General features: G+C 37.5%; 1 long non-coding RNA gene across 2 annotated transcripts in view; it reads right to left on the bottom strand.

Annotated features, from left to right (window-relative positions):
- The window catches only part of LOC130707244 (uncharacterized), a 259,676-nt gene that overhangs the window by 77,890 nt on the left and 158,608 nt on the right, over positions 1–23,178 (bottom strand). The gene's annotated exons all lie outside the window — the stretch shown is intronic.

Raw genomic sequence — 23,178 nt, 5'->3', positions numbered from 1 at the left:
AACATTCTCAAAGCTGTATCTCCAGCTTGAACTGCTCCCCAGAGCTCCAGACCCTTATATATGTGCACTGAACATTTCAACTTGGATGTCCCACAGTACCACAAAGCCAGCACAGGCAATCTGAGTTCATCTTCACACCAAACCCTCTCCTATCTTGCGTTCGTGTCTGAAGAAAAGCACCATCATCCCCATCCCATCCCAGGATGGAACGTGTTAAAAGCTGAGTTGAAAAAGTAAACAGCACGGAAATGGGCTCTGTCCTCATAGAACTTAGAATCTAACTGGAGGATACAGTAGAAGAAACAAGTAAATAGGCCATACTTAATTTTCTGTCTTTTTAATACTATCATTAGTTATATAATTAAGTGTATTCTTTTCTTGGGATTTTTTTCATTAGCAATTTATAAAACTGATTAACTCTCATATTTTACTACAGATATTTTCTTATCTAGTAACTTTATTTTTTTTTTGCATTCAGAAATTTATTATTTTTAAATGATCAAATCTAATGACCTTTCCTTCCATGAATTTTTTTCTACCACTTCTAAATTTACAAATGTTTTCTCTATCAGGAGATCTGATGAATATTCAATTTTATCTTCCAGTTTCTCTATTTGTTTATGTTTCATTCTATTCTACTTGGAATTTATTTTGATGAGGTATTAGTAAAATTTAATTTATGAAGATTTCCAAATCTTCTTAATAGGTTGGATGAGAAATGGCTAGACAGCAGTCTTTTTCATTGCTGAAATATTTGAGACCACCAATTTTTCTGTCTTAAAATTTGCATCTTCCTTGGTTTATCAATAGAACTTTTAGGTTTCTTCCTACTTTTTCAACTTTGATGCCTCTCTCCTATTTCCTCATTTCTCCTCCTTTTTCCTTCTAGTTGTATTTGTTCCCACAGCCAAAGTCTTGGACATCTGTCCTTATCTTGATTGCTTTCCTTGACTCAACTCTGGCCCAAGACATCAAAGATACTTTGAGGGACTTCCCTGGTGGTCCAGTGGTAAAGAATCCGCCTTACAATGCAGGGGATGCGTGTTTGATCCCTGGTTGGGGAACTAGGATCCCACATGCCGCGGGGCGACTAGGCCCACGCGCCACAACTACTGAGCTTGCACGCCTCAACTAGAGCCCATGTGCTGCAAACTACAGAGCCCATGTGCTCTGGAACCCATGCACCACAACTACAGAGCTCACAGCACCCTGGAGCCTGCACGCCACAACTAGAGAGAGAAAACCCACATGCCACAACTAGAGAAAAGCCCGCACACCACAACGAAAGATCCCACCTGCCTCAACGAAGATCCCCCATGCTGCAACTAAGACCTGACGCAGCCAAAAATAAAATAAATAAATAATAAATAAATCTTAAAAAAAAAAAGATAGTTTGATTAGGACGACTTTCTATTCAAATTCAGCAAGAATAAAACTCAACATACAATCTCCTACAGCCTTCAGCTGGCTCACTCCCCCATTTCTTGATTTATAATAAACCTTTGTTCCATCAAAATCCCAGTCATATATACTCAAAACCTCAGAATCACCTTCAACTCTCCTTTATCCCTCTTATTTCATTAGTTAACAATTTCTACTAATGCTGTATCTATCGCTACATCTCTCTTCTAATAGACTGATGATCAAAGGCCAGAACTCTTCCTTGTAAGTTTGAAAAACACCCTAATTTCTCTTCATGAATGTACTCTCTTCATTCTTCAATGTCTACTATGCACTTCTACCAGAGTAATCATCCTAATGTACAAATCCTATCACGCTATTTCCAAAATTAAAAAACTTCAGGGTATAAATGATAAAGTCCAACACTGTTATCCTAATTTTCAAGTCCCTGTATGATCTGATTGTATTTGCTTTAGTTTCTTACTAAAGACCTTTAAACTAAGGGGAAAAGGAAGAGAAGAAAGAAAGGATAAGAAGGAAAGGGAAGGAAAATGAAAAAGGAAAGAAGAAAGAAGAAATGGAAGAGAGGAAAATGAAAAAAAATTTAAAAGAAGTGTATTTTCGTTGGAAATGACAGACCCCCAATCTCAAAATAAATTAACCACAGAAATAAAATTGTTGGCACATATAACTAGGAATGCAAGAGTTGAATCTGGCTTCAGGATAGTTGGATCCAGGCTTTTACATGCTATCATTAGGACACTGTGTCTTTCTCTATTTCACAGCCCTGTTTTCCTTAGTATCTTCTTTATTCTATGCAGGGTCTCTGTAAAAAGATGGAAAAGATCTAAACCAGTTTATAGCCAGCTCATTTAGATAGCATCAGCAAATTTCTATCATTAACTCTGATTGGCTCACTTTGGATCTTATGCCCAATTCTGAACCAATCACTGTGACCAAAGACAAGTGGTACACTCATTAAGCAGATCTGGGACACATCCTCATCCCTGAAGCTAGGTAGTGTGAGCCCCACTAAACCAAATGGATGAGACTGGGGGAGAGGAGACACTCCAAAGAGATTTTGATATGGCATAACACACATTTATGTAAGAAGAACTAAACTTGAAAGAGCTAGTGAGCAGAGTAATCTACTAATCTGAAATTGCCACTTCTGCTAATCATCCACTGGTGAGATTTTGTCAAGCTAATTCAATTTTCTTTGTACTTCACTTTCTTTCACAATAAAATGGGCATAGAATTTATGCCACCAGCTGCTCCCAAAAAACAAGATCCTCAGATGAACCTTGACAGAGTACTGCCAACATCACAAATGGCAAAAGTTTATAGAGGTTAGTATGGGCCTTACACTGAAGTTCTTCATATACATATACGGAGCTTTTGATTTTAAAGCACTTTCATGTTGTCTTATTTGATGTGAATAAGATCACCATGAAATATATAGTTTTTCATTTTACACATAATGCTTTGTTTCTCAGGCCATCGTCCCCTGAAAACTTCTCAGCTGTCACGTAGAATCAGTCATTTCCTCCCTTCCTCCTCTCATTCTTTCCAACAAAGTCACTTGTAAAGAAGGCATATGGAGGTGCCTCAGTACTGCCTCTATCAGGACCCATTTTGTTAAGGGGCTGACATCTGTTTAGAGGACACCGCATTTCCTCTTTACTCTCCTCCCCAGGTAAACAATAAATCCCCATTGACCCCGTGCCAAGAGCAGCCACAGCTTCCTCCAGAATCACCTCTGCTTCTCTTCCAGACATACATCTTCTAGAGTTTTACAGCCAACCGATTGAGAGATCAAAACCAAAACCAACCAACCAAGAAACATATAAAATTTCTTCTAACTAAGAAAAATAAGAAAATTCCAGTCTCCTTACTGTTAATCCAAATTTTTCTTTCCTACAATATAGTGAAGTTTAACTCTCCTAGGGCAGTGACTATTTGTAAGATTCAGAAGCACAGTTTACAGTTTAAGTGTTCTCAACAAGAATAACTTTGACATTTCAAAAGGTATAAATTCAAAGAAATAATGTGGAAGTAATAACTATGGAACTCCCTGTTTTTGTATTCCCTCCTCCACAATATTTTACAGTTGTCTGTACACAGTAGCTACTTTAAAATTCTTGCTTAAAATTAATTAAAACATTGTCTTTGGAGATCCTAAATACCAAACTTGCTAGAGAAAAACCTCTTTAATTCAGATCTCATTAATTCAGATTCTGTGCTCTTTCAATTAAGAACTGAAATAAATTGTCTACCTTTATAATATTAATAAGAAATGTGACATGATAAATCGTGGGTAATATTGGTAATATCGTGGGTACATTATAGAGGGATATCTATCAACTTTGAAAAATTTAGTTTTTAGTTTTATCATTTACATATCAATTATATAATGTAATATGATAGATATGACTTATTGAGTACTGATTGGGGATTATGCTAACTGCTTTATATTATCTTGTTAAATCCTCACAACAAATCTATAAGGCAATTACTTTAATCTGTTCTTTACAGATGCAAAAATTAAATCTCAGAGAGAAACCACTCAGGGGTTATATATACAGGTTGGACCTTAGCTCCAAACATTAGGCTCTTAACCAATACACTGTACTTTTCCTCCTTCTAAGAGGTGACCACTCGTTGGAAGAGTGCATTGATGTGGTAAATTTAAATTATTTTTATACATACCTTAAAGTAAGGCATCTTGGCAAGGAATATCTTGATAACATACTTTAGTTATCGTGAAAATTTTAGTATTCGTGTAATGTTTGAAGTAAACGTATTTCTTTTTGATATCTTATAAATGTCTTTTTATGAGTTGCTGAGAGGTTCCTAGACTTTGCTACTTCATTTATTATCAGTTTAAGTTCACATGCTATACTCCATACCTGCAACCCTCACTCACATTTCTCATTCAACATTTGCTGCCACCTCAATTTTCATGAGCCATATTAAATGTTTTAGATATCAAAGTTACATTTGTTGAAAAACACATTTGTTGGTCCCAAATTTTAAATAATAAACTGCTGTTGAGAGAGGTAGGGGACTAATCATCCCTATAAATCCAGAAATATTTAGTTTCCCACAAAAGCCTTATTCTAATAATATCATCTTTCCTGTAGTGTTATTTCCCTGGTGGAAAGATCAGGTCAGTGTGTTCCACATTTTTTTGGACAACTTTGTATTTTGGATCAGAAATGTATGGCAGTGAACAGCTGTGGAGAAAGTAGAAGGCAGTGTGCTGGATAAATGTTGGCCAAAACACAATAAAATGAATTCTCACTATTTTACAACAACAACCATACAAACTATATACTTCCAGTCTGCGTTGTAATTCAGCCCTGCCCTTACAGGATATGAGAGAGAGATGCCCTGGTGGTACTTGCTTCTATGTCAACAATCACTAGGCTAGAATCTGTTCTGGCTAACTCAGTTCTATCAAGTTCAAAGACCATTTGTCATATATGCCCAGAGACAAAAACAAGAGTCCTTCCCAGACAGCTGTGCCTAAGGGCCATGCAAAAGTGGTAGTCCAAGTCCAAGGCATGTCTTCATGGAAAAAATTCCTAAACACTAATCCAGCACTTCTCTCTCCTGCCCTGTCAGTCTGTCACCTTTCCCAAGCATGGAACAGCTCACTGTAAGTGGACAACATGTTCCCAGCTGCAGCTGACTCATATCATGACTGTGAATCCAAATCAGCATCTTTCCAGTGTGGGAAAAATCTGAACTTAATCAATTCCCTATGTAGAAGACATTTCCAATTTTTCTCATTCTCTCTGGAGAACAAGAAAGTCACCTAACTTGAGTTTTGGTGACCAAAACACGCCCATCTAAAATGTGAAATAAAGTACAAAGATTGTTGGTGAATCTCTTACTAGAATGTTCAAAGAGAAAATGCAGATAACAACAAATAAACCATAGAATCTGGGCAAGAAAACTGAAGTAACAGTAAAGTACATAAAGACAAATAAATGGAAAAACAAAACAAAACAAAATCATGAAAACCCTTTCTCCCCTCAACCAGCAATTTTCCATAGCAACCTATTCTAATCACAAATAAGAGTGTTCCTGGAAGACCAAGGCTATTGAAAGCATTTTCACTGCCCAACACAAATGTTCTCATGTTAAAAGTGCTGTCACACAGGCTCCATGGATGGAGCATGTAGGTCACACCACTGAATAAGACATTAAGATTAAAGGTAATTGCAGCTGTCTGTCAACAATGGGTCAAAACCTGCAATCCAACACAAAGGCATTCAAAATTTAAAACCCTAGAAATTTTTTAAAATTATAAAATATTTGAGACAAACAAAAAGGTCTAGGATATGGTATAATGAGCACTCATTTACCCATTTGTGTCTCCCCCATGAGCTTAAGAACTAAAACATTAAAAGTGCAATTTGGGGCTTCCCTGGTGGCGCAGTGGTTGAGAATCTGCCTGCCAATGCAGGGGACACGGGTTCGAGCCCTGGTCTGGGAAGATCCCACATGCCGCGGAGCGACTGGGCCCGTGAGCCACAATTACTGAGCCTGCGCGTCTGGAGCCTGTGCTCCACAACAAGAGAGGCCGCGATAGTGAGAGGCCTGCGCACCGCGATGAAGAATGGCCCCCACTTGCCGCAACTGGAGAAAGCCCTCACACAGAAACGAAGACCCAACACAGCCATAAATAAATAAATAAATAAAATATTAAAAAAAAAAAAAAAGTGCAATTTAAGGCCCCTATGTACCCTTCCCTGACAGCACTATCCTTACTCTTGCCTTAGGTTATCACCATTCTAAATTTGGTGTTTGTCTTTCCCATAAATGTCTTTATACTCTTACTACATATATACATATCTTAAAACAATATGTGTAATTATTTTGTAAAACTTTAAATAAATTGTATCATACTGTCTGCATCCTTCTTGCTTAAACATTGTGAAATTTATCCATGATGATATAGAGTGCTCCTGTTTATTTATTTATTCTGATATAGTATTTCACTGCACATACATACAATTCGTTTATCTATCCTTCTAGTAATGAACATTTAGTTTATTTCTAATCTATTCTATTGCCAACAATGCTATTATGAACATTCTTATTTACTTATCTTTGTGTATATAATTAAATGTTTCTTTAGGGCAGAAGTCAGCAAACTATGCCTTTGGGCCAAATCTGGCCTGTCATCTGTTTTTGTAAATAAAGTTTTATTGGAACACAGCCATACTCATCTGTTTATATATTGTCTATGGTTGCTTTCACAATACAGTGGCAGAATTGAGTAGCTGTGACAGAGATTGTATGGCCTGTAAAGCTGAAAATATTGATTATCTGACTTTTTTACAGAAAAAGTTTGCCAACCCCTACTTTAGGGTATAAACTTAGCAGTCACCTGTTTGAAGACTACGTAAGTATTCAATTTTACCAAATGTTGCCAAAGGCCTCCCAAAGTAATGTACCAATTGATACTCTCTTCAATAATATAAAAACATCCCCATTCTCATTGTTCCTCAACCTCACCAACACTTGAAATCTCAAAAACTTTCAAATTGCGTCCATTTATTTTGCAGTTTCATTTCAAATATCCTGGATTTATTATAATGGTTCATGTCTATATTTGTGAGGTATGTTTCAAGGTAATAACTGAAATGGTAGAGCAATGGTATAACTCCATCCCAAGGTCAGGCTGAGGCACAAAAGTGCCAGTGGACATCTCCCTATTTGTTTCCACCTAGAGCTCCTCGTTGCAAACACTACATCCCATTCTCTTTCCCGACACCTTGACCCCAGGCACACTATCTCTAAGGATCTGTGTGTCTGGATCATGTGTACCAAGTTCTTCTATAGCTCATAATTTGATACCTGCTGAATACTCCTTTTACTCCTTCTGTTCACAGATAAATTGCACGATGAAACATAGTCCCAGAGTTTTTTTTTGTTTTGTTTGTTTTTGATGTGGACCATTTTTAAAGTCTTTACTGAATTTGTTACAATATTACTTATGTTTTATGTTCTGGTTTTTTGGCTGCCAGGCATGTGGGATCTTAGCTCCCCGACCAGGGATCAAACCCGCACCCCCTGCACTGGAAGGTGAAGTCTCAACCACTGGACCACCAGGGAAGTCCCCCAGAGGTTTTTGTTGAATAGGGGGAAGAGAGGAGAGAAGTCCTACTGTTTCAGTATGGGACACATGGTCTCCACACTGTATCTCTGAAGGGCAATTTCTACCACCTACACATGAGGCCAACCAGCTAGGCAGCAGTGAGAATATGTTGAGAGAAGGAAGGATTCAGCTGTGCCTCTGGCTACCTGAAGGTGAGGTTCCCCGTCTAGGTAACTCTGCATTATCCAGTTTTGATTAAGCTCTTTGATGGAAGGAAATCAGCTTTTTATCTTCCCAGGGCCTGTAATTTTGTTCTGGAACACAGGTGTTGATTTACAAGAGTCTAGGTTATTATTATTTCTTTTATTTAGTTGGCTGTGATAAGGGAAATTCTCCTCCTCATGGATATTTCTATAACCTGGATAGGTAAATGAGGCAAGAGGGTAGCAGGGAAAGGGCAAGAAGTAAAGGAAGAAGTTTATATGTGACAGTTACTGGCACATACTCAGAGCAATGAAATGTCAAGTTATGCTTCAATTTTGCAGTAAAGGCTGTTGATCTAGGTGAATTTATAGAGGGAAAAGGCAGATAAAAGAGAAGAGGGAAAACTGGGTGAGGGAAGGAAGAGAGGAAGTCACGATGAAACAAGAGAAAACCAGCATGAAGAGAAGCTGAAGAAGAGAGCAATTAATAATAGATACGATAAGTAATGATTAGCATAACTCCAGCCATGGTGAGGTACAAGTTGGGCTATCATAATACAGGCACGTGTGCTGATACTTAAGGACAGGAGGCAGGAACTTCCCACCATGGGGGTGAGTGATTCAGGGCAGCATAGCTCAAAGCCCTGTCAAGCACATACTTCCCAGAGGGGCAATGAGGAAGCAGGTGTGGTATGCAGGGAGGCCACTCCGCAGCAGACATGGCCATGGCCATGATACACCTTGGGAATGAGTCAATGAATTTCCGCTTGAACACTGTGCGTGGGTACGGGACCATCTGAGGCCATTAGTTTTGTTCCCAAAGATTTTCTCCTGCATTACTGGCAACCTCCTCCACTACTGTCTTTTTTTCTATCAGACTAGTTGTCTTTTAAAATGTCTGGCTTTTAAGCATTATCTGACCTTGCTTTCATTCTCTGGGCATCATGTGTCTAACCAAATTTATGGAGGGCCAGCTCAATAAATGAGCTTAAGTACTTGGAAAACAAAAATTTAAAAAGACATGGTCCCTGCCCTCAAAAATTTCACAGACACTTAAGTCACATTACAGAGTGGAAAGGAGGAGAATGTGAACCAAGTGTCTAGATCTGGGAGCATGGAGAAATATACTCTTCCTGGGGGAATCGAGGTATATTTTCAGAAGATTTGAGCTGGGTTGTGAAAAATAATGGTGAAAGGGGAGAAGGATAGTCCAGGCAGAAGGGCCAGCATATGTAAAGGCACACTGATGTGGAAAGACATGGCATGTTTAGGAGAAATCCTTTTAAAGTAACCACTCCTAGGGGGTGGGAATTCCTAGCTTCGTGTCCTTGAAATACGAGCACAGGTACCTGTGGAAGTACCAGCAAGTGTAAGATGGGTTAGGGTCAGAGAGAGTGAGGTATATGACAGCTAAGGAATTGTGACATTATTCTCTAGGGCCCCACACATCTCACTAATGTGAATTTAATGAAAGTGAATGGATATCTAATTTTCAGCCAGGCACATGATTAACTCTCTCGTGACATTCTGGCCAAGATGGAAAAACATGGGCTCTATGATGGCACATTTGGTATATCATGTGATCATCTTCAGATATTGGAAGAACTGTCGGGTAGAAGATGGATTTCATATTTTATGCCCAGATCCAGAGGAAGAGCTGGAACTAATAAATGAAAGTTACAGGGAAACACATTACTGGTTTGGGTCAGAAATGCAAAGTAAGAATAAATACGTGAAATGGAAAGTGACAGGTTCCCTTCATGTTACAATGAGGACAGGGAGGTCTAAGCAGTTAAATGCCTCCAGTGTTTGCACAGAGCTAGAAGCTGGGTCCCCAGATTGTCTGGGGCCTTGACCTCAGACCATGCTGTACCCACCTTCTGCTAGGAGCAAAGAGAGGGCAAGAACAGGATGTTAAATAACTTTTTGAAAAATACATTTTGATGACTATTGGTAACCAATACAAAAGACTGACTAAGTGCATAATGTTGCAGATTATATAAGGACTCACCTATTGTCAGAAGCAGATAGATTATTTTAAGAAGAAAAAGAGAGAGTATATGTATTAGTCCTCTAAGACTGCCATAACAAAACATCACATACTGTGTGACTTAAACAACAGAAATTAATTTTCTCACAATTCTGGAGTCTGGAAGTCCAAGATCAAGGTGTCAACAGGATTGGTGTCTTGCCTTTCTCTTTGGCTTTCAGATGACTGCCTTCTCACTGTGTCCTCACATGGCCTATCCTCTGTGTGCACACATCCCTGTGTCTCTTCCTCTTCTTGTAAAGGATATCAGTCCTATTGAACTAGAGTCCCACCTTGATGGCTTCAACCTTAATTACCTCCTTAAAGGCCCCATCTCCAAATACAGTAACATTGGGGGGTTACAGCTTCAACATATGAATTTTGCAGGGACACAATTCAGTCCATAACAGTATGTAACAGACAGGGAGACAGGTCCAGACAAAAGACAGCAGTGCCTGCATTACTGTTCCAAAGAATTCACTCTCATCTCTACTTTGCATGTCCTGTGGCATCTAACTGACCTCTAACACCCTACTTTTTTGCCTTTTACAATTTGTCAAAATAACTATATATTTATTGACTTTATAGTCAGCTTTTCAACTCTTGCCTTTGGAACTCTGAACTCTATTCATGGACCTGCTACTTGTCAGTTTCTAACACAAAGACTTGACCCTCTTGAACTCTCTTGTTTGTCCCAGTTTGACCCTTTCCTATACACTGACTTGAGTATGATTATCCTTCTCCCCCAGCTCCATCCATCTGTGTGCTTTCAGGCTTCTGAGTGAGCCACTCTGCCAGCACAGCTTCCCAATGGAGCTTAAACTATCTGCCAGCAAGTGTTCTTCCACCACTAAACCGGAAGGTCCTTGAGACAAGGACTATGTCTTGTTCATACTTGTGTACTCAAGGCCCACAATAGTGCTTGAGAACATAATAATTTTCTGAAAAATGTTTTGTATTAAGTGACAAAGAACAAATCAGGTTCCCAGTGAAGATACATGAGGAAGAAGGCTAAATGAAATTGATAGTGAGTCTGGATTTTTTGTTTGCTCTAGTAAGGAAAATGTATCTCCGCACGCATTGATATTCTCCTCTACAATCACACTTACCCTCTGCCTGCCTGACATGTAGATGGAATAGGGAAGCATATGTAAAGGGTTGTGGTAAGAGTCACACTCCCAGTGCTTCATTCCGTCCCTCAACCAGCACTTTTTAAGCACCAGCTACAATCAAAGAACGATCACAGTCTGTACATATCCAAAGAGGAATACCATTCTTATACTTCTTAAGGTCATAATCTGTTATGATTAACAGATATAAGTTAATAAAATAATAATAATATTGAATATTTTATTTATATGCCACCTCATTCTACAAAAACAATTTAGAAATTTTGTAAAAATTTATATAATGCAGAAATATAAAATTAATAGTTGAGAAAGTCATAAAAAAAGGAAAAATTTCACATACATGCAGGCCATCCAGGACTCTGTATCTACAGGTGCTAGAAGTGAGTGACTAACTGGGCTATAAACTACCTATGACTAATACAGAGAAGAAAACATTCAGTTACAAGATTTGTGGTAAGAAACACAACTTGTCCTTACATAGAGACCCATAAGTAATTTCTTTCTGTGTCTGTATGAGGGAAACACTTTAGAGATTTTCAAGTCAAGATGACATATTAAGTACACTTAAGGACTTAAGTCCTCACTTCCACTCCAATAACTAAACTACTAAATAAGATATATAAATTATACTTATTTTTATGTACATAACCTGGATGAAAGGAATAATGAGAAATACCCAGGTGCCAGAAATGAGTGATTTTAGGCTGAGTTCTGGCAGCTCATGGTATAGGAGGCAGATCCTGGGAGTAAACAGAACCATGGGGTCTGTATTTCAACACCAACATGAGGATGAGAGTTAGAGTTACATATCTCACCCCTGTGGTGAAAAACCAAAGTTGGGCCTCCTGTGAGAGAACAGGACCTGGTAAGCAAACCATCCACTCAAGCCATGGTTGGAAATAATTTCCCATGGAATTCCAGAATCTTGGATCTGTGTCATATGATTGCCTAGCTACACTATTTTAATCCAAAAAACCCAGAGCCAAAACACAAATGTAAGAACTTGCCCAGGGAGAGTGACAGCCCCTAGGTAAAGCTGCAAGGGGAAATGTCCACAATCCAGGGTATACATGAGGGAGCTCAGAGAAAGGATGATGTTCCAGGAAAATGAACTCACAGACAAGGATGACACAACACATGAGAATGTCTGCATCCAGAAAACAGACAACACATATAACTCACAGCAAAGAAATAATATGACAATGAGAAATAGATTTTAAAATGAGTACTTTTAAAGTCTTCAAAGATATGAAGAAATTGTTTTTTGTGAAACAAAACCAGAAAATTATAAAATAGTAAATTGATATTAAAAAGCTCAATAGAAGAATTAAATATTATATTAAAGCAATTAAAAAGAGAATTAATATATTTGAAGAGAAACCTAAGGACAATTTCCAGAATGAAAGAGAAAAATTAATTGAGTTGAAAAAAAATGTTTCTTTTTAATTAAGAGACATGAAAGAGAGTATGAGAAGATCCAAAACACATCTAAGAAGCATTCCAGAAAAAGAGAGTAAATTTGGGAAGTGGCAACATTCAAAAAGATAATAGTTGAAAATTTTCAGAAGTGAAGAAAGATGTGGAGAGCTTGTGCTCTAGAGCTCAAGCTCATTCCTCTCCATTCTTTGATCAAAGAATAAAACTTTCCTTTGCTTCTGAACTGAACTTGTTCTCATTCTACTGGCATGAAGGACACCAGGCAGGAGGACCCTTGTTTGGGCCCAACCCAAAAAGCTCTGCAAAGGTACCTAGAATAAGGGGCTGTCGGGACTGGAAGTTCTAGTCCTCTTTCTTCCTGTCCTACAAAACCACCTCTAAGCTCAGGAGAGCGGCCAAAATGGCAGAGTAGAAGGACCCTAAGATCACCTCCTCTCACAAGCACACCAAAATCACAACAATCTGCACAAGAACCATCATTGAAAAAGACTGAAATCTACCAGAGAAGATCCTCTACAACTAAAGACATAAAGACGGAACCAAAATGAGACTGTAGGAGGGGCGGACTCATGGTATAATTAAATCCCATACCCCCTCAGGTGGGCAACCCGTAAACTGGAGAATAATTATATTACAGAGTTTCTCCCACAGGACTGAGAGTTCTGAGCCCCACATCAGGCCCCCATCCTGGGGGTCCAGCACTGGGAAGAGAAGACCGCAGAACATGTGGCTTTGAAGGCCAGCAGGGCTTGACTGCAGGAGCTCCACATGACTGGGGGAAATAGAGACTGCACTCTTAAAGGGCACACACAAAATCTCATGCACACTGTGACCAAGGGCAAAAGCAGTAATTTGATAGGATCCTATCCTTCTGAAACTATTCCAAAAAATTGCAGAGGAAGGAATACTCCGAAACTTATTCTCTGAGGCCACCATCACCCTGATAACAAAACCAGACAAAGATACCACAAAAAAAGAAAATTACAGGCCAATATTACTGATGAACACAGATGCAAAAATCCTCAACAAAATACTAGCAAACTGACTCCAATAATACATTAAAAGGATCATACACTGTGATCAAGTGGGATTTATCCCAGGGATGCAAGGATTTTTCAATATGTGCAAATCAATCAATGTGATACACCACATCAACAAATTGAAGAATAAAAAACCGGGACTTCCCTGGTAGTCCAGTGGTAAAGAATCTGCCTTACAATGTAGGGGACACAGGTTTGATCCCTGGTCAGGGAACTAAAATTCCACATGTCTCGGTGCAAATAAGCACACGCACCACAACTACTGAGCTCGCGCACCTCAACTAGAGAGGCTGTGTGCCACAAACTACAGAGCCCATGTGCTATGGAAACCGTGCACCACAACTACAGAGCCCATGCGCCCTGGAGCCTATGCGCTGCAACTAGAGAAGAGAAAAACCCACACACCACAACTAGAGAGAAGCCCACGCGCCTCAACAAAAGACCCCACATGCCTCAAGAAAGATCCCATGTGCCGCAACTAAGACCCAATGCAGCCAAAAATAAATAAAATAAATAATAAATAAAACTTAAAAAAAATTAAAAACCATATGATCATCTCAATAGATGCAGAAAAAGCTTTTGATAAAATTCAACATCCATTTATGATAAAAACTCTTCAGAAAGTGGGCATAGAGGAAACCTACTTCAACATAATAAAGGCCATACATGACAAACCCACAGTTAACATCACACTCAACTATAAAAAGCTAAAGCATTTCCTCTAAGATAAGGAACAAGACAAGGATGCCCACTCTTGCCACTTTTATTCAACATAGTTTTGGAAGTTCTAGCCACAGCAATCAGAGGAGAAAAAGAAATAAAAGGCATCCAAATTGGAAAAGAAGTATAACTGTCACTGTTTGTAGATGACATGATGTTATACATAGAAAATCCTAAAGATGCTATCAGAAAATTACTAGAGCTCATCAATGAATTCAGTAAAGTTGCTGGATACAAAATTAATATACAGAAATCTGTTGCATTTCTACACTAACAATGAACTATCAGAGAGAGAAATTAAGGAAACAATCCCATCTACCATCGCATCAAAAAGAATAAAATACCTAGGAATAAACTTACCTAAGGAGATAAAAGACCTGTATTATGAAAACTGTAAGACACTGATGAAAGAAATTGAAGACGACACAGATGGAAAGATATACAGTGTTTTTGGATTGGAAGGATCAACATTGTTAAAATGACCATATTACCCAAGGCAATCTACAGATTCAATGTAATCCCTATCAAATTACCAATGGCATTTTTCACAGAACTAGGACAAAAAAATTTTTAAATTTGTATGGAAATACCAAAGACCTCGAATAGCCAAAACAACCCTGAGAAAGAAGAATTGAGCTGGAGGAATCACACTCCCTGACTTCGGACTATACTACAAAGCTACAGTCATCAAAACAGTATGGTACTGGCACAAAAACAGAAATATAGATCAAAGTATAGAAAGCCCAGAAATAAACCCACACACTTATGGTCAATTAATCTATGACAAAGGAGGCAAGAATATACAATGGAGAAAAGGCAGTCTCTTCAATAAGTGGTGCTGGGAAAACTGGACAGCTACATATAAAAGAATGAAATTAGAACGTTCTCTAACACCATATACAAAAATAAACTCAAAATGGGTTAAAAACCTAAATGTAAAACTGGATACTATAAAACTTCTAGAGGGAAACATAGGCAGAACACTCTTTTACATAAATTGCAGCAATATATTTTTGGATCTGTCTCCTAGAGTAATGGAAATAAAATCAAAAATAAACAAATGGGACTTAATTAAATTTAAAGCTTTTGCACAGCAAAGGAAACCATAAACAAAACAAAAAGGCCACCTTCGGACTGGGAGAAAATATTTGCAAACAATGCTACTGAAAGTGATTAAGTTCCAAAATATGCAAACAGCTCATACAGCTTAATATCAAAAAAACAAACAACCCAATCAAAAAGTGGGCAGCGCGACGGGAGGGGCCGCGATAGGGAAAGGCCCGCGCACCGCGATGAAGAGCGGTCCCCGCACCGCGATGAGGAGTGGCCCCCGCTTGCCGCAACTGGAGGAAGCCCTCGCACGAACCGAAGACCCAACACAGCCAAAAATAAATAAATAAATAAATAAATAAATAAATAAATAAATAAAGGAATTAAAATTGGCTTCTAAATTAAAAAAAAAAAAAAAAAAAAAAAAAAAAAAAGTGGGCAGAACACCTATGTAGACATTTCTCCAAAGAAGACATACAGATGGCCAACACGCACATGAAAAGGTGTGCAACATCACTGATTATTAGAGAAATGCAAGTCAAAACTACAATGAGGTATCACCTCACACCAGTCACAATGGCCATCATTAAAAAGTCTACAAATAATAAATACTGGAGAGGGTGTGGAGAAAAAGAAACCCTCCTACACTATTGGTGGCAATGTAAATTGGTGCAGTCACTATGCAGAATAGTGCGGAGTTTCCTTAAAAAACTAAAACTAGAGTTACCATATGATCCTGCAATCCCACTCTTGGGCATATATACAGAGAAAATTTTAATTTCAAAAGATACATGCACCCAAATGTACACAGCAGCACTATTTACAATAACCAAAACATGGAAACAACATAAATGTCCATCAACAGATGAATGGGTAAAGAAGATGTGGTACATGTACATAATGGACTATTACTCAGCCATAAAAATGAATGTAATAATGTCATTTGCAGCAACATGGATGGACATAGAGATTATCATATTAAGTGAAGTAAGTCAAACAGAGAAAGACAAACATCATATGATATAACTTACATGTGGAATCTTAAAAAAATGATACAAATGAATTTATTTAAAAAACAGAAATAGAATCGCAGACACAGAAAACAAACTTATGGTTACCAAAGGGGATAGTGGGGAGGGGGAGATAAATTAGGAGTTTGGGATTAACATATACATACTACTATATATAAAATAGATAACCAACAAGGACCTACTGTATAGCACAGGGAACTATATTCAATATCTTGTAATAACCTATAATGTAAAAGAATCTGAAAAAGAATATATATTGGGTTCACCAAAAAGTTCGTTCAGGTTTTTCCATAACACCTTATGGAAAAACCTGAATGAACTTTTTAGCCAACCCAATGTATATATGCATGTATATATAACTGAATCACTTTGCTGTATACTTGAAACTAACACAGCATTGCAAATTAACTATACTTCAATAAAAACACCAAAAAAAAAGAAAGAAATATGTGAGTCTTCATTTTTAAAATGCCAATTAAATACACTGACATACAGTGTAGTGATATTGCAGAATATCAAAGTTAAAGAGAAATTTTCAATTTCCCAGATAGGACAAAAAGAGATTGCTTCCAAAGAATAACACTGGGGGCAAGGGGTGTGGGGGCCAGGTTTACAGACAAATTGTATATATCAGAAAAAAAGGGGTAACATCATATATAATTGTGATTTGACAAAATAATATAGGTACTTTACCAATTTAATGTCAACAAATTTCAAAATTTGTTAAAATGGGAAATTTTCTAGGAAATGTTGAACTACTAATATTGAACCATAAGGGATTTTTAAAATCTCAGTGGATCAATACATATTAAAGAAATTGAATGAGCAGTTTACTCCTTCTCACAAAGCCAGAACAATATACTTTTATCAAGCTTAAAGCACAGATAATCCCTATCTTATATAAATTCTTCCAGATAATGCAAAAAAAATTATCTTATCCATTTTATGACATTAGTAAATTTATGCCAAACCAAGACAGAGTACAAGAAAATAAAATTAGGGCTTCCCTGGTGGCGCAGTGGTTGAGAATCTGCCTGCCAATGCAGAGGACACGGGTTCGAGCCCTGGTCTGGGAAGATCCCACATGCCGCGGAGCAACTAGGCCCGTGAGCCACAATTACTGAGCCTGCGCGTCTGGAGCCTGTGCTCTGCAACAAGAGAGACCGCGATAGTGAGAGGCCCGCGCACCTGGATGAAGAGTCGCCCCCACTTGCCACAACTAGAGAAAGCCCTCACACAGAAACGAAGACCCAACACAGCCATAAATAAATAAATAAATAAATAAAAATTAAAAAGAAAAAAAAAGAAAAGAAAATTATAAAGAAATCTCGGGGCTTCCCTGGTGGCGCAGTGGTTGAGAATCTGCCTGCTAATGCAGGGGACACGGGTTCGAGCCCTGGTCTGGGAAGATCCCACATGCCGCGGAGCAGCTGGGCCCGTGAGCCACAATTGCTGAGCCTGCGCGTCTGGAGCCTGTGCCCCGCGACGGGAGGGGCCGCGATAGAGAAAGGCCCGCGCACCGCGATGAAGAGCGGTCCCCGCACCGCGATGAAGAGTGGCCCCCGCTTGCCGCAACTGGAGAAAGCCCTCGCACGAACCGAAGACCCAACACAGCCAAAAATAAATAAATAAATAAATAAATAAATAAGAAAATCCTTTAAAAAAAAAAAAAAAAAAAAAAGAAATCTCCATGTATGACATGAATGAAAAACTTTAAATATTAGCTAAGGCAGTCTAACTTCATATCTAAATATATATATAGCTTTATGTAACAAAATACAATATGATCAAGTAGGCTTGGCTGTATAGTTCATCATTAGAAAACTTACCAAGTTAAATACATTAGGGAAAATAGAGATTTTAAAAGTCACAAGAAAAGCATAAAGAACAAAACATATACATTTGGTGACATCAAAATTTTAAAAGATCATCTCAATAGATTTTTTTAAATACTTGATAAAAAATCAACAATACTCATTCATGATTCAAACAATGAAAAACACCCAGCAAAGTAGTGACAGAAGAGAACTTCTATAAGGGAACTTTCAAAAACTAACAGCAAGTATCTTATGTAATGACAAACTTTAGAAGCATTCTTCTGAAAGCAAGAATAAGGAGATATTTTTCATTATGTAATAAAATTTGTGTGCAGAATTGTTTGTTTCCTACTTCATACAAGGAAAATATCTGATGGGTTAGGGAACTAAATGTGGAAATTAAAACTGCAAACCTATTTAAAAGACAACATGAGTTTCAGATGGGAAGGTTTTCTTAAGCAAGTTACAAAAAAAGTCATAAAGGAAAGATAAACATATTCGACTAAATAAAATATACAATGGCTAAACATCAAAATATACTCTAACTTACTCCATATGTTCATTCATGTAAATTTTAAGAGCAGGCAAAACTAGTCTATGGTGATTGAAATCAGAATAGTGGTTACCTTTGAGGAAGGGATGGGTAGGTAATAATTGGAGAAGTTTATAGCGGGGGGCCTCTGAGTGCTGGTGAAGTTTTTTCTTCCGATCTGGTTGATGATTCCACTTTTTGAAAAGACATCAGGCTGTACGTATGTGTGCACTTTTCTGTATGTATATTAACTAAATTTAAAATTTTAAGTAAACACAGATATCTAAACATGATTAAAATGCAAACAGTGTTGAAGGGTATTGGATTAGATATCAAAGAAACTGAGTATCCAGAATATATATTTTTGTAAAACCTCACAAAATCAAATTAAAATAATGTACCAATTTTTTTAACCTATAGCACTGATAAGAACTTTTAAGAACTCAAATATCAAGAGTTCACAAAGAAGTGGAGAAAACTGTACTCTCATACGAAATCAGTGAAAAAATAAACTACTTTAAACATACTGAAGAACAATTTAGCATCGTTTCTATACAAATTGAAAGTTCATATACCTTACAACTCACTAACTCCACTTTTGCATATACATCATAGAGCAGTATTTTTCAAACTGCATGTTGTGATTCACGAGGGGGTTCTTCAATCAACTTCATGTTTTATAACCAGGTTTTTGTTTTCATGAAGTGTAAAAACAATAAAATATTTGGAATAAATACCAAAATGCTATACCTGGAAAGCTGCCAGCCCAAGACATGCTCTTCACTGAACCAAATGAAGAAACAAAAGAGTCAAGTTTTCCATAAAACCAATCTGATAATTTAATATTTTAAATTCTGAGATTGTCCTTACAACTTTTTTTTAGTACAGAAAAGCTCTTTCTATTATAAATTATGGTGACCAAATATTAATGGTGGCTGTTTTTTAATGTTTGCATCTAGCAAAAGTAAAAGTTGGCAAACCCGTGTGTATCCCCAACTATTTTTTTTCTGCAATCTCACTGATCTCTGACATCCCAAAGTCTGGGTATCACTATTCTACTCCATACCACAGCAGTTCCGAGCAGATCAAAGTCACAGACTGAACCTTTCACACTGTAACTACTGAACTAATCACTCACTCATTCTTTAACACATTCAGTGAATGGATGTTGAGGGGACTGAGGCATAAAGGTCAGTTAGCTTGATTTAATTCCACAGTAAGGTCTTTAAAAATGTGTGCCATTGTTCACAAGGGCATGGCAATGGAGGTGGATGGATTATTACAAATCCATCATCGATGTGAAAAACAATCCGGTGGATGGGTCAAAAGCTTCATCTTTATTTGAATATGATAGCATATGAGTACAGTGCTAGTGACCTAAATAGGCAAGAAAGTTGAGGATCAAAAAACAGTAAAGGTCTAGAGCCCACTTGAAGTAGCTCCCTGGAGTGCTTGTGACAAACAGGAATGGAAAGAGGTTGGATTCTGAGATGGAATTTACCAGAGCTTTCTTAACCTGACAGTAGAATGAAATAACATTTGATGGGACACAAATGGTAAAAACATGCTAAAAATATTCTAATTTCATCTATAATATTTTCTGTTCATTTAAACTAACTTTAAAGAGTTTTATATGGTATTTTAGAGTTGAGTCTATCATATTTCTAGCATGAAAAATACATCCTTTTATTTACTCTACATTTATGATTTTCAAGTAGTCCTATAGTTCCTGTGTATAATTTCTGCTGTTTGTAAATCCTACACTTTAGGAAGTGTCAAATACTGATAATTCCCTAAAGTCTCCTGAATCTATAAACTAGAGATTCCAAATTTGAATGCTTTTAGGGACTAAGCAATAACATAAACATGTGAAGAGACAATTTGGAGTGATGAGGACTTAGTGAACAGGTTCATGTCTTTTTGTTCTACATGGATTTTGAAAACATGTAGAAACTTAACAGGAGTGTTAGAGAGAATATCAGTGACCAATTAGCAAAAACTCTAAGGAAGAAGGGGAGAGAAACTGAGATGGTCCTTTAGAAATGAAGGTCCTGCTTTCTATAACTTAGGGCTCCAGTCAAGGGCAGAGTCAAATCTCAGGGAAGGTATAGCAGCCTCCATAAACACAAAGCTCAGGTTGCCTCAGTAGTCCAGTGCTAATACCATGCTAATACCATACTTTTCATGCTAATACCATGCTAATACCATACTTTTCATGCTAATACCATGCTAATACCATACTTTTCATGCTAATACCATGACCAACAATGACCAAACTTTGTTTTTAACCAACAGCATTTCCTTTCTTACACCTTATTTTTGCCTGGGAAAACCCCTTCATTCTTTATCATTAGCTAAGAGGAAACTACCCTAAACTTGTATCATTAAAAAAGAAATCACTAATTTCATTCTTTTACATGTAGCTGTCCAGTTTTCCCAGCACCACTTACTGAAGAGGCTATCTTTGCTCCATTGTATATTCTGGCCTCCTTTGTCATAGATTAGGTGATCAGAGGTGTGTGGGTTTATCTCTGGGCTTTCTATCCTGTTCCATTGATCTATATTCCTGTTTTTGTGCCAGTACCATACTGTCTTGATTACTGTAGCTTTGTAGTAGAGTCTGAAGTCAAGGAGCTTGATTCCTCCAGCTCCATTTTTGTTTCTCAAGATTGCATTTGCTATTCGAGGTCTTTTGTGTTTCCATACAAATTGTAAAATTTTTTGTTCTAGTTCTGTGAAAAATGCCATTGGTAATTTGATAGGGATTGCACTGAATCTGCCTAACACCATACACAAAAATAAATTACAAATGGATTAAAGACCGAAATGTAAGGCCAGACACTATAAAACTCTTAGAGGAAAACACAGGCAGAACACTCTTTGACATAAATCGCAGCAAGATCTTTTTTAACCCACCTCCTAGAGTAATGAGGATAAAAACAGAAATAAACAAATGGGACCTAATGAAACTTAAAATCTTTTGCATAGCAAAGGAAACCATAAACAAGATGAAAAGACAACCCTCAGAATGGGAGAAAATATTTGCAAATGAAGCAACTGACAAGGGATTAATCTCCAAAACATACAAACAGCTCATGCAGCTCAATATCAAAAAAAAACAAACAACCCAATCAAAAAATGGGCAGAAGACCTAAATAGACATTTCTCCAAAGAAGACATACAGATGGCCAACAAACACATGAAAAGATGCTCACCATCACTAATTATTAGAGAAATTCAAATCAAAACCACAATGAGGTATCACCTCACACCAGTTAGAATGGCCATCATCAAAAAATCTACAAACAATAAATGATGGAGAGGGTGTGGAGAGAAGGGAACCCTCATGCATTGTTGGTGGGAATGTAAATTGATAACAGCCACTATGGAGAACAGTATGGAGGTTCCTTTAAAAACTAAAAATAGAACTACCATATGACCCAGCCATCCAACTACTGGGCATATACCCAGAGAAAACCATATTTCAAAAAGACACATGCACCCCAATGTTCATTGCAGCACTATTTACAATAGCCAGGACATGGAAGCAAGAGGAATGGATAAAGAAGTTGTGGTACATATATACAATGGAATATTACTCAGCCATAAAAAGGAATGAAATTGAGTCATTTGTAGAGACATGGATGGACCTAGAGGCTGTCATACAGAGTGAAGTCAGAAAGAGAAAAACAAATATCGTATATTAACACATATATGTGGAATCTGAAAAAATTGGTATAGATAATCTTATTTACAAAGCAGAAATAGAGACACAGATGAACAAATGTATGGATATCAAGGCGGAAGGGGGGTGGGATGAATTGGGAGACTGGGTCTGACATATATACACTATTGATACTATGTATAAAATAGATAATAAGAACCTACTGTATCGCACAGGGAACTCTACTCAGTGCTCTGTGGTGACCTAAAGGAGAAGGAAATTCAAAAAAGAGGGGATATATGTATACGTATAGCTGATTCACTTTGCTGTACAGTATAAACTAACACAATATTGTAAAGCAACTATACTCCAATTAAAAATAAATAAATAAATAAAAAGAAATCACTGATATGGTGGATGAGCCAATGAAAAGTAATCCACATAATAAAACTGATGTACTCAGAACATTCCTCACGTTTTCCAATCCTCAGCCCTGATAATCTACTCTGCTGAAAAATCAGTATCACAGAAGATATTGTCAAGTACTTTTTCTTTTCTTCTTCAATAGATGTTTCCCTAAATACTCAGTGAACGTGTCAGAGAGTGACAGCATCTCAGAGAAACTCTCTGAAGCAGAAGCTATAAGCCTTGTACCAAAATATCATTCCACCACAGAAACACAGAACAAGAGATGTTTAAAATGGATCATCAAAACCCAGTTCAGAATAAGAGGAAACAGAGAGAGCAATTTGAGAGCTGAAGGCAGTCAATTAAACAAGACTGAACTTCTTCCCTGTGGCCCTGTCCATAAATGTATTTTAGGGCTTTCTAACAGGCCATGCTGTTTTCACAGCTGAATTTATTACAGATGTTTCTATAGCACCCTACTCAAATTCACAAGTTTCATATAGTCTGTACTCAAGACCAAAAGCTAGTAAGCTTGACATAGAAGAAAACGTAGAATGAAGTGATACATGATGGAAAAATAGAAAATCACAGTAAGAAGTGACTC

The sequence above is a fragment of the Balaenoptera acutorostrata genome, chromosome 2 (genome assembly GCF_949987535.1).
Source record: "Balaenoptera acutorostrata chromosome 2, mBalAcu1.1, whole genome shotgun sequence".
Lineage (NCBI taxonomy): Eukaryota > Metazoa > Chordata > Mammalia > Artiodactyla > Balaenopteridae > Balaenoptera > Balaenoptera acutorostrata.
Note: the sequence above shows the minus strand (reverse complement) of the source record. Positions and strands in the feature narration are given on the sequence as shown.